This window comes from Scyliorhinus torazame, chromosome 9 (assembly GCF_047496885.1).
Source record: "Scyliorhinus torazame isolate Kashiwa2021f chromosome 9, sScyTor2.1, whole genome shotgun sequence".
Classification (NCBI taxonomy): Eukaryota; Metazoa; Chordata; class Chondrichthyes; order Carcharhiniformes; family Scyliorhinidae; genus Scyliorhinus; species Scyliorhinus torazame.
The window spans coordinates 78,757,698-78,768,896 of record NC_092715.1 but is presented as its reverse complement, the minus strand read 5'-3'; positions in this window follow the sequence as shown (position 1 = coordinate 78,768,896).

The window sequence follows — 11,199 nt, the reverse complement described above, 5'->3', positions numbered from 1 at the left end:
GGGGGGTTGCAATGAGCCCCTGAACTAGGCTGGTCACCTGGAATGTTAGAGGGTTAAATGGGCCAGTCAGAAGGGCACGTGTGTTTGCGCATCTTAGGGACTGAAGGCAGACGTGGTAATGTTGCAGGAGACGCACCTTAGAGTAACAGACCAGGTTAGACTGAGGAAAGGCTGGGTCAGTCAGGTCTTTCACTTGGGACTAGATTCAAAGACTAGGGGGGCCGCAATCCTGATCAATAAGCGGGAGGTGTTTGAGGCGGGTAGAATAGTCTCGGACGTGGGAGGTCGGTACGTTATTGTCAGTGGGAAACTGGAGGGGGTGCAGGTGGTATTGGTAAATGTGTATGTGCCAAATTGGGATGATGTGGAGTTTATAAAGAGGATGCTGGGGAAGATACCGGACCTGGACTCACACAGGTTGGTCATGGGAGGGGACTTCAACACAGTTATTGACCCTGGCTTGGACCGGTCAAGCTCGAAAACGGGCAGAGTGCCAGCAATGGCAAAGGAACTAAGAGGGTTCATGGAGCTGATGGGGGGGGGTGTATCCATGGAGATTTGGGCAGCCGAGGGTGAAGGAGTTCTCCTTCTACTCACACGTGCATAAAGTGCATCCCCGGATTGATTTCTTTATTTTGAGCAGGCCCTTACTGGCTGGGGTGGTGGACACGGGGTACTCGGCGATCACAATCTCAGACTATGCACCGTACTGGGTTGACCTGCCGGTTAGTAAAGACAGGAACCAGCGCCCGGACTGGAGGTTGGATGTGGGACTTTTGGCGGATGAAGGGGTGAGCGAGCGGCTCAGGAAATGCATTCAGAACTACCTGCAGGTCAACGACACGGGTGAAATTTCAGCAGCGGTGATGTGGGAAGCACTGAAGGCGGTGGTCAGGCGGGAGCTGATCTCGATCCGGGCCCATAGGGAGAAGGTGGACAGGGCAGAGATGGACCGACTGGCAATGGAGATACTACAGATTGATAGGAATTATGCGGAGCCCCCAGAGCCAGGGCTTTTAAGGAAACGGCGGTGGTTACAGGTGGAGTGTAGCTTGCTGACCACAGGGAGGGCGGTGGAGCAGCTGAGAAAGGCGAGGGAGGCGATCTATGAACATGGAGAGAAGGCCAGCAGAATGCTTGCACAGCAGCTTAGGAAGAGGGAGGCAGCTAGGGAGATAGGGAAAGTAAAGGATGGAGATGGGAATCTGGTTGGTGATTCAGTATGGGGCAAATAAAGCGTTTAGGGATTTCTACAGCAGGCTGTACAGATCGGAACCCCCTACGGGGCCGGAGGGATGAGGCACTTCTTGGAGGGGCTGAATTTCCCAAAGGTGGACAGAGAGCGGGTAGAAGGGCAGGGGGCCACAATCGGGCTGGAAGAGATAGTGGAGGGCTTGAAGACCATGCAGGCGGGTAAGGCCCCGGGTCCGGACGGGTACCCAGTGGAGTTTTATAAAACATTCTCAGGGATATTGGGGCCGATGTTGTTGAGGATGTTCAATGAGGCAAGGAAAAGAGGGGTGTTGCCCCCGACGATGTCACAGGCAACGATTTCGCTGATTCTTAAGCGGGACAAGAACCCGGAGCTGTGTGAGTCCTACAGGCCGATCTCCCTGTTGAATGTAGATGGCAAGTTGCTGGCCAAAACCCTGTCCTCCAGGATCAAGGATTGTGTTCCAGACGTTATTGGGGAGGACCAGACGGGGTTTGTTAAGGGCAGGCAGTTGGTGGCCAATGTAATAAGGCTGTTAAATGTGATCATGATGCCCCCGGAAGGTAGGTAGGTGGAGGTAGTGATCGCAATGGATGCAGAAAAGGCTTTTGATCGGATCGACTATCTGTGGGAGATATTGGGACAGTTCTGATTCGGGCGGGCCTTTATTGACTGGGAGCACAGGGTTTCGCTCTATGCGGATGACCTGCTTTTGTACGTTTTGGACCCAATAGGGGGGATGGAAGAAATCATGAGGACTCTAGGGGAATTTGGCCGGTTTTCGGGGTATAAGCTTAATATGGGAAAGAGTGAGATGTTTGTGGTCCAGGCGAGGGGACAGGAGAGGCGACTGGGAGAGCTGCCATTTAGGTTGGTAGAGGGAAGCTTTAGGTACCTAGGCATCCAAGTTGCGCGGGAATGAGACCGGCTGCATAAATTGAATCTGGCCCGGCTGGTGGACCTAATGAAGGACAATTTTCGGAGATGGGACGAATTTCCGTTGTCTCTGGTTGGGAGGGTGCAAACGGTGAAGATGACGGTCCTCCCGAGATTCCTATTTGTATTTCAGTGTCTCCCCATCTTTATTCCGCGGTCCTTTTTTAAGCGGGTCAACAGAATGATCACGGGCTTCGTCTGGGCAGGCAAGACCCTGCGAGTAAGGAAGGTATTGCTTGAGCGAAGTCGGGGAGAGGGCGGGCTGGTGCTGCCAAATTTTAGCAACTATTACTGGGCGGCTAATATAGCCATGATCAGGAAGTGGGTGGTGGGGGAGGGGTCGGCATGGGTGCATATGGAGGCGGCTTCATGTAAGGGCAACAGTTTGTGGGCATTGGTAACTGCGCCTCTGCCATTCCCGCCGGCACGGTACTCCACCAACCCAGTGGTGGTGGCGGCCCTGAGAGTTTGGGGCCAATGGAGGCGGCATGTGGGAACAGTGGGAGCATCGGTTTGGGCCCCAATCTGTGATAATCACCGGTTTGCCCCGGGGTGTATGGACGGGGAGTTCCGGTTATGGTGGAGAGCGGGGATTGAGAGAATGGGGGATATGTTCATAGAGGGGAGCTTTCCAAGTATGAGGGCGTTGGAGGAAAAGTTTGGGCTGGCGAGGGGAAACAAATTCAGGTATCTGTAGGTGCGGGACTTCCTTCGTAAACAGGTGTCAAACTTCCCGCTCCTACCGCTAAGGGGGATTCAGGACAGGGTAGTTTCCAGATTGTGGGTAGGAGAAGGGAGCGTCTCAGACATTTATAAGGTGCTTATGGGATCGGAGGAGACGCAGACCGAGGAGCTGAAGCGCAAGTGGGAGGAGGAGCTGGGAGGTGAGATAGAGGATGGTCTATGGGCGGATGCGTTGAGTAGAGTCAACACGTCTGCAACATGTGCCAGGCTCAGCCTGATACAATTTGAGGTTGTTCACCGGGCTCACATGACAGTGGCCCGGATGAGCAGATTCGTTGGGGTGGAAGACAGGTGTGCAAAATGTGCGGGAGGACCAGCGAAACATGTCCACATGTTCTGGGCATGTCCGAAGCTTCGGGGATTTTGGCAGGAGTTTGCAGATGTCATGTCCACGGTATTAAAACAAGGGTGGATCTGGCTCCAGAGGTGGCGATTTTCGGTGTGTCAGAAGACCCGGGAATCCAGGAGGAGAAAGAGGCAGACGTTCTAGCCTTTGCTTCCCTGGTAGCCCGGAGACGGATTCTATTCGCTTGGAGGGACTCAAAGCCCCTGAAGTCGGAGACCTGGCTATCGGACATGTCTAGCTTTCTCTGTTTGGAGAAAATCAAGTTCGCCTTGATAGGGTCACTGTTAGGGTTCACCCTGAGGTGGCAACCGTTCGTCGACTTCTTTGCGGGAAATTAATCGTCAGCAGACGGGGGGGAGGGGGGGGGATTGTTTAGATTAGAGTAGGGGGTCAATAAGGGTGGGACCTGTACGAAAGGTAAATGGCTTTTGCACTATGTTTATGGTTTCATGTGTATTATTTATTTTGTTGTTGTTACTATGCCAAAAATACCTCAATAAAATGTTTATTGAAAAAAAAAGAAATTGGAAAAGGAATTACTGATAAATCGGAACAATTGGTTGAATGTGGAATTTAGAGCACAAACTGCTGACATTCTTGAACTTCGATCCAATCTGAAGAACATGAATGATGAGACACTCAGGGAGGGATTCTCCGACCTCTCGCCAGGTCGGAGAATCCCAGGGGGGCGGCGTGAATCCGGCCGCTCCAACGCCAGCTGCCGTATTCTCCGGCGCTGGTTTCCGGGCAGGGGCGGTGTTTATGCCGCGCCGGTCGGGGGCCGTTGGCAGTGGCTACCCCCGGCAATTCTCCGGGACCCAATGTGCCGAGCAGCCCTCATTTACTGGCCAGTCCCGTCGTCGTGAAATGGACATGGTCCATCACGGCGGGACCTGGCTTGTAGGCCGGCTAGGTGAGTCTTCGGGGGGGGATCTGGCCCTGGAAAGGGGGGGGGCACGGTGGCCTGGCCCACGATCGGGTCCCACTGATCTGCGGGTGGGCCTGTGCCGTGGGGGGCACTCCTTCCTTCCACGTCGGCCTCTGTAGGGCTCCGCCATGGCCGGCGCGGAGAAGAACCCCCCCTACGCAAGCGCAGGCAACACGCCAGTCGGTCTGCACATGCGCGGAACCACACTGACGATTCTGCGCATGCGCCAACTCGCGCCGGCCCTTCGGCACCAGTTGGCACGGCGCCAACCCCTCCACCGCCGGCCTAGCCCCCAGAAGTGCGGAGGATTCCGCAACTTCCAGTTGGCCCAATGCCGGAGTGGTTCGCGCCGTTCTTGGTGCCGGCGTCGGGCCATCCCGCCAATTGCGGGGGAAACCCGCCCTCAGTATGGAAGAGCAAATCCAGACTTCAAAAGCAGATAAGCAACTTCAAAGAAACAGATTCAGGATACAATTAGTGAGTTAGTCAAGGGAGCAATAGGTGACCATAGAAGAAAGACTCTGAAAGGAACTGATTACCCAAGTGAAGTTTAAGCTTGTATAAGGATTTCACAGAAAGCCCTGCAACAAAGACATCTGAATTCACCATGTAATTGTTGAGCTGAATGAAAAGATCCATAAGCTTTAAAAAGTATTGGAAAATAAAAAGGTAAACAAATATTTGGCTTAAATTGTGAAGCAAACGAAACGTCAACTTCTAGGAGGAATTGGGCGGCATGGTGGCACAGTAGTTCGCATTGTTACCTCACAGATCCAGGGTCCTGCGTTCAATTCCAGCTTCGGGTGACTGTGTGGAGTTTGTACTTTCTCCCCGTGTCTGCGTGGGTTTCCTCCGGGTGCTGCGGTTTTCTCCCACAGTTCAAAGATTGCAGATTAGGTGGATTGGCCATCCTAAATTGCCCCTTAGTGTTCAAAAGGTTAGGTGAGTTGGGTTACAGGAATAGGGTGGAGGCGTGGACTTAAGTGGGGTGCTCTTTCCGGAGGCTGGTGAGGACTTGATAGGTCGAATGGCCTCCTTCTGCACTGTAAATTCTATGATTCTATGAACATGGCAGACCCCGTGGAGGAAAATCCAAGTCCACTCGAGGAATGAATAGATTGAATATCGCCTCCAGAAGGAATGGTACAAACCCATGGTGCCAAACAAAGAAGATGGATGGTCGAATTGTCGAGAGAGAGAGAGAGAGCACAATTCAAAGGAAATATATTTGGGTAAGGACTTGGGAGAGGTGTAGTATAAGAGTGTTTGGGTAGAGCTAGGGTTAATGTGGGACTGGAGAACAGTACCACCCATGGTGGTAGACTGTGTGTAGTAGATGGTAGACTGTGTGTAGTAGAATCTGGAAGAAGCCAGCATGGAGGCAGCACCGATGCAGGGTTATACCTGGGTGTTTAAAACATTGTGAGTTTTAAAAGTTTTGAGTTTAATAAGTTATAATAAAGATTATATTCAAACATACAAGCTTCCAGACCTCTTAGTGATTATGATCCCAGACCCAACCCGACAGTGGTTAGGATACTGGACCAAAACCTTAATATTTTAGTTGATTTTGTGAGACTGTGCGGAAAGAATACTTTGTTCCAGGAAGAACTAAGGATTTGGTATTTTATAACAAAACTCATTATTAACACAATGTTAAACTCTTTAACCTCACAGCCAAACATAGCTTACAATTGACCATTAAACAACACGACTAAATACAGTAAGTATAATACCCTTACTTACTATCTCTATTGCCAACAAAAGGAAAAACATACAGCTCTCAATCCATCCTAAATCCCAGTGGCACAGTGTAATACGTAGAAACATACATAGAAAAAAAGCAGGAGGAGGCCATTCGGCCATTCATTATGATCATGGCTGATCATCAAGTTCAATACCCTTATCCTGCTTTTCTCCCTTATCCCATGATCCCTTTAGCCCAGAGAGCTATACCTAATACTTGTTTTCTAGAACAGGTTTGGCTCCCATTAGAACCCCAGCAGTCTCTGGCTGGATATCTTCAAAAAACAGTTTCAACTGGTTTGTTTCACCTTCCCCCTTGTCCTCTGTCAAGTCTGCATAGCTTTAAATACTATTAATCTTTTTTAACTATTGTACTCTGAAAGCAAAAGACCCTGGGAGGGATTGTCCAATAATGGGCCTATGTCCCGACTCCAGCGTCATATCGCGGGCATTTCACTCTGCACTTTCCTGAAGAAAGTCCAAAGTGATTCTCCTACCTGAAGGGGGTTAGCAGGGCCCCGGAGTACTCCTCGCAGCTCTGGCTGCCAATACGGGGTCCTGCACTTCCGGTCGGGAGTCCGCGCATGCGCATGGCGGCGACCTTCAGTGACCGCCCCGTGCGACATGGCGAATTCACACCACGGAGCGGCCCTGAAAATATAGGCCCCCCAAAATCGCGTGCGCCCGCGGATCGGTGGCCCCCATTTGCCAGCCTGGCCGTCCCTGAGACTTCCCTCCAGTGAAGGACACCTCCCCCCCCCCCCCGCCAAGGTGGCCGCGGACTGACTCCGCAGCCGCCACTGGCCGTTCCCGACAGGCAAAACGTGGTTAGAACCACGTCGTCGGGAACTTGGCCAGTTTTCATCGGTGAATCATGGGGGGGGGAGGCCTGTGTCAATGGCCCCCTACTCGTGCCGAGTAGACCGCCCACGCGCGATTCACGGCGATTCTCCGGGGACCGGAGAATTGCAGGATCGATGTTGTGCCGGTTTTCGCCATAAATGCCCATTCTCCGCCCCCGCGCCAATCGCGGTTTCAGTGCAGAGGCTCGGAGAATCCCACCCCTTACTTTTGACTCAGTGTTAGCCAGATCAGAACTCAACTCAAAAGCTTCTCAAAATGTCTCAATGTCTTACTTTCACACAGCAATAACATCAACTCCCCAAGCTTAGAACAAATTAACTCCTCAGGCTGAAAACACATCAACTCCCCAGGGACTCCAGTGAGTCAAACAACAATTCATTATCTCAGGCTTTTATGATGGTCAATTTCATCTCTGGCTTCCAAAAGCTTTCTGCAAAACAAGATTACTTTTAAAGCATGACTACTGCAGTCATACACACGCTAACCCAGGCTTTTAACCCCTAAATTGCCAAATGTTTATAATCCTTTACATCTAAAATCCTGCATTTGTCACAGTGATACACCAAACAACTTTACAACAGTCACCGTTGGGAACAGGCTATAGGGCTCCTTACAGTAATAAAGGTACTACAATCATCGTGGATGATTTTAATCTTCATAAATTGAGTGAATCAAATTGGCAAAGGTAGCTTGGAAAATAAGTTCACAGATTGTATTCGGGGAAGTTTCTTAGAACAATATAATTTGGAACCATCCAGGGAATTGGGGCAGCACAGTAGCACAGTTGCTTCAAAGGGCCAGCGACCCGGGTTTGATACCCAGCTTGGATCACTGTCTGTGTGGAGCCTACATGTTCTCCTGGGTCTGCGTGGATTTCCTACGGGAGCTCCAGTTTCCTCCCACAGCCCGAAAATGTGCGAGTTAGGGGGATTGGTGGTGCTAAAATTGCCCCATAGTGTCCAAACGTTAGGTGGGCTTGCTGGGTTATGGGGAAAGGGTGGACGTGTGTGCTTAGGTCGGGTGCTCTCTCGGGGTCCGATGTAGACTCAATGGGTCGAATTGTCTCCTTCTGCACTGTAAATCCTATGATTCTATGAATGGGCTATTTTAGACCTGATAATGTGTAATGAAACAGGATTAATTAATCACCTCATAGTAAAGGATCCTCTTGGCAAGTGTTGGAATCCCCATGGGAGGAGTGTAACCCAAAATAACTAAATGTAATGAACTATTCTCAAATCACTAAATTACGAGCAAAATTTTGCTTTTTGTAACTTTTACTTTAATTTATATTGGTTCTGATTCATCCTAAACATGAATCAACAGGAAATGATATTTCAAATAAAAAGGTAAATCTCACTTTAAGTAGTCAATGCAACAAAGATATGTCTTCATAACCACAAGCATTCCCTTTCAGCATGTATGACATTACATAGCTGCACAGTTCCCCAATATGTCATTCTTGTTTCATGCAGGATAAATCTGGTGTCCTATCCAATAACAGCTTTCAGCTCCAAATTTCACAGATACAATTATCACCAGCAAGTTACATTTCTATGAACTCTTTCTCCCCCTACAGCCCTGCTGGTGTAGCTTTCCAGAATTTCTTTTCAACTGACCAACCAATATCACGCTGGTTCACAATTTGGCCAGCTCTTTAGCATCTCCAAGCTATTTGCACAGCTTTCCAGGTTTTAGACCTTTTAAGCCAGCTCCCACATTGTTTAAGAGCTATCAACTCCTTTTCTGCCAAACAGAAAAACTGACCCCTTCCCAAGAGTGAGATTGTTCTTCTCTTCATAAAAGAATCAGTGTGCTTCTCGTCCTGTCTTTGTCTGCTGTCCCTTTAGGTCTGCACCATCCAGCCCCTCTGCTTTGAAGTTGTCCTTTGTCTATTCAACGCTCCTTTATTACTAGCTATGCAGCTTCTGTTTCAACTTCCTTCATATTGGTACTGCTTCCATGTCACCAGGTCACATGGACCACTATTTTTTATTATTCAAGAAAATTCCAGGTGATACCATTATAGTTAATGCAAATGCTTAAAAGTCCTTTTCAAACGTTCTTAAAATAATTAGGAATTCTACAGACATTATGACAACATTACAAATTTTCCATGTGGTACTGCTTCCAGGTCAAATGTCATCACAACCGAGTGATCAAAACATGATAGAATCTCACATTGAATTTGAGGGTGAAACATTTGGGTCTGAAATTATTGTTTTAAACTTGGTAGCACAGTGGTAGCACTGTTGTTTCACAGCGCCAGGGGCCCAGGTTCGATTCCTGGCTTGGCGTCACTGTCTGTGGGGAGTCTGCATGTTCTCCCCTTGTCTGCGTGGGTTTCCTCCGGGTGCTCCGGTTTGCTCCTACAAGCCCGAAAGACGTGCTTCTCAGGTGAATGGGGCATTCTGAATTCTCCCTCTGTACCCGAACAGGCGCCTGAGTGTGGCGACTAGGGAATTTTCACAGTAACTTCATTGCAGTGTGATTGTCAGCCTACTTGTGACACTAATAAAGATTATTATTATTAAAGGCAATTATAGTGGTTGGCTAAAATTGAGTGGGAAAATAGGTTAAAAGCTATGAAGAGTAACATACATTGAAAGAGATATTTCACAATTCTTGACAAGGATATATGGAATTGAGAAAGACTCTACAAGAAGAACACATTATCCATGCAAACTAAAGAATTTAAGATGGTATCAAATTGTAAGAAAGGGAAACCCATACTGTGAAGGTTAGTTATAGACCAGAAGATGGAAAATTTAAAAACTAGGAAATGATGACTAAAAAATAATAACAAGGAGAAATTTGAGTGTGAGAATAAACTAGCAAGAAATATAAAAACAAATATAAGAAATCTAAAAACAAGAATAGTAGAAAATCTAGAGGCAACATGGATGGAGGAACTTAAATCAATCAAATGGGCTTCCGGGTGCGGCGATGACCAGCTGAGTCGCACGTTTCGGCAGCTCCCTGTGAAACGGACTTTTGGGCTCTTGATAGGAGCCCCAACGGCAATTTTGACGGCTAAAAACACTGTGCGGTAAACCAGAAGGGAATCCCCCCTGGATACGGATGGAAAAAGGAGGAGAGAGTGGCCAGATTGCAGTGGATCCTTTAGAACAGCGGCAAGGAAGGCAAGCAAAAACCAAGATGGCGTCGGAAGGTGGCAGTTTAACATGGGGCCCTGAACAACAAGAGTTCTTGAAATGCTGTGTGGAAGAGATCAAAAAGGAAATGAAGAAAGAGCTGTTGGCCCCGATACTACAGGCGATCGAAGGGCTAAAGGAGGAACAAAAGACCCAGGAGCGGGAGCTTCGGGTCGTGAAGGCAAAGGCAGCCGAGAATGAGGACGATATACAGGGCCTGGTGGTGAAGACGGAGACGCAGGAGGCACATCAGAAACGATGTGTGGAAAGGTTGGAGGCACTGGAAAACAACGCAAGGAGGAACAACCTGAGGATTCTTGGTCTTCCTGAAGGTGTGGAGGGAGCGGACGTCGGGGCATATGTGAGCACGATGCTGCACTCGTTAATGGGAGCGGAGGCCCCGGCGGGTCCGTTGGAGGTGGAGGGAGCATACCGAGTGATGGCGCGAGGACCGAGAGCAGGAGAAATTCCCAGAGCCATAGTGGTGAGATTCCTCCGTTTTAAGGATAGAGAAATGGTCCTTAGATGGGCGAAGAAAACTCGGAGCAGTAAATGGGAGAACGCGGTGATCCGCGTTTATCAAGACTGGAGTGCGGAGGTGGCGAGAAGGAGGGCGAGCTTTAATCGGGCCAAGGCGGTGCTTCATAAAAAGAAGATAAAATTTGGAATGCTGCAACCGGCAAGACTGTGGGTCACATATCGAGGGAGGCACCACTACTTTGAGACGGCGGATGAAGCGGGGACTTTTATTGTGGAAGAAAAACTGGAATGAGCGGGTTATTAAAAAGAACGTTCGAACAAAGTGGTGGGGCGAATGTGGGGGGCAAAGAGGGGTTTTATGTACTAATCCTGCGATGTGGTAACTTTTCTCTCTCCCACAGGTGGTGATGGGGGGAGGAGGGGAGGTGGAGGAGATGGGGCGTTGGCCATTAGGGGCGGGGCCAAGGGAGAAGCGCGGGCTTGGTTCCCGCGCTATGATAATCATGGCGGGAATAGAGAAGCAGGAAGGAGGGGGCGTCGCACGGTGCGAGCCGAGGTCACGGGGGGAAGCCGAGGTCAGCCAGAGTTTGCTGACTTCTGGGAGCAACATGGGGGGAGTAATTATGCTAGCGGGGGATCTAGCGGGGGGGGGTGGGAGGGGGGAATTACTGGGTTGCTGCTGCTGGGGAGAGGGGGGAGCTGGTATGGGAGAGGATGGGCGGGGGGGCACCGCCTGGGGGAGATACAGCTGCGTGGGAACCGGGTGAGGAGCTGGAAAAAGGTGATG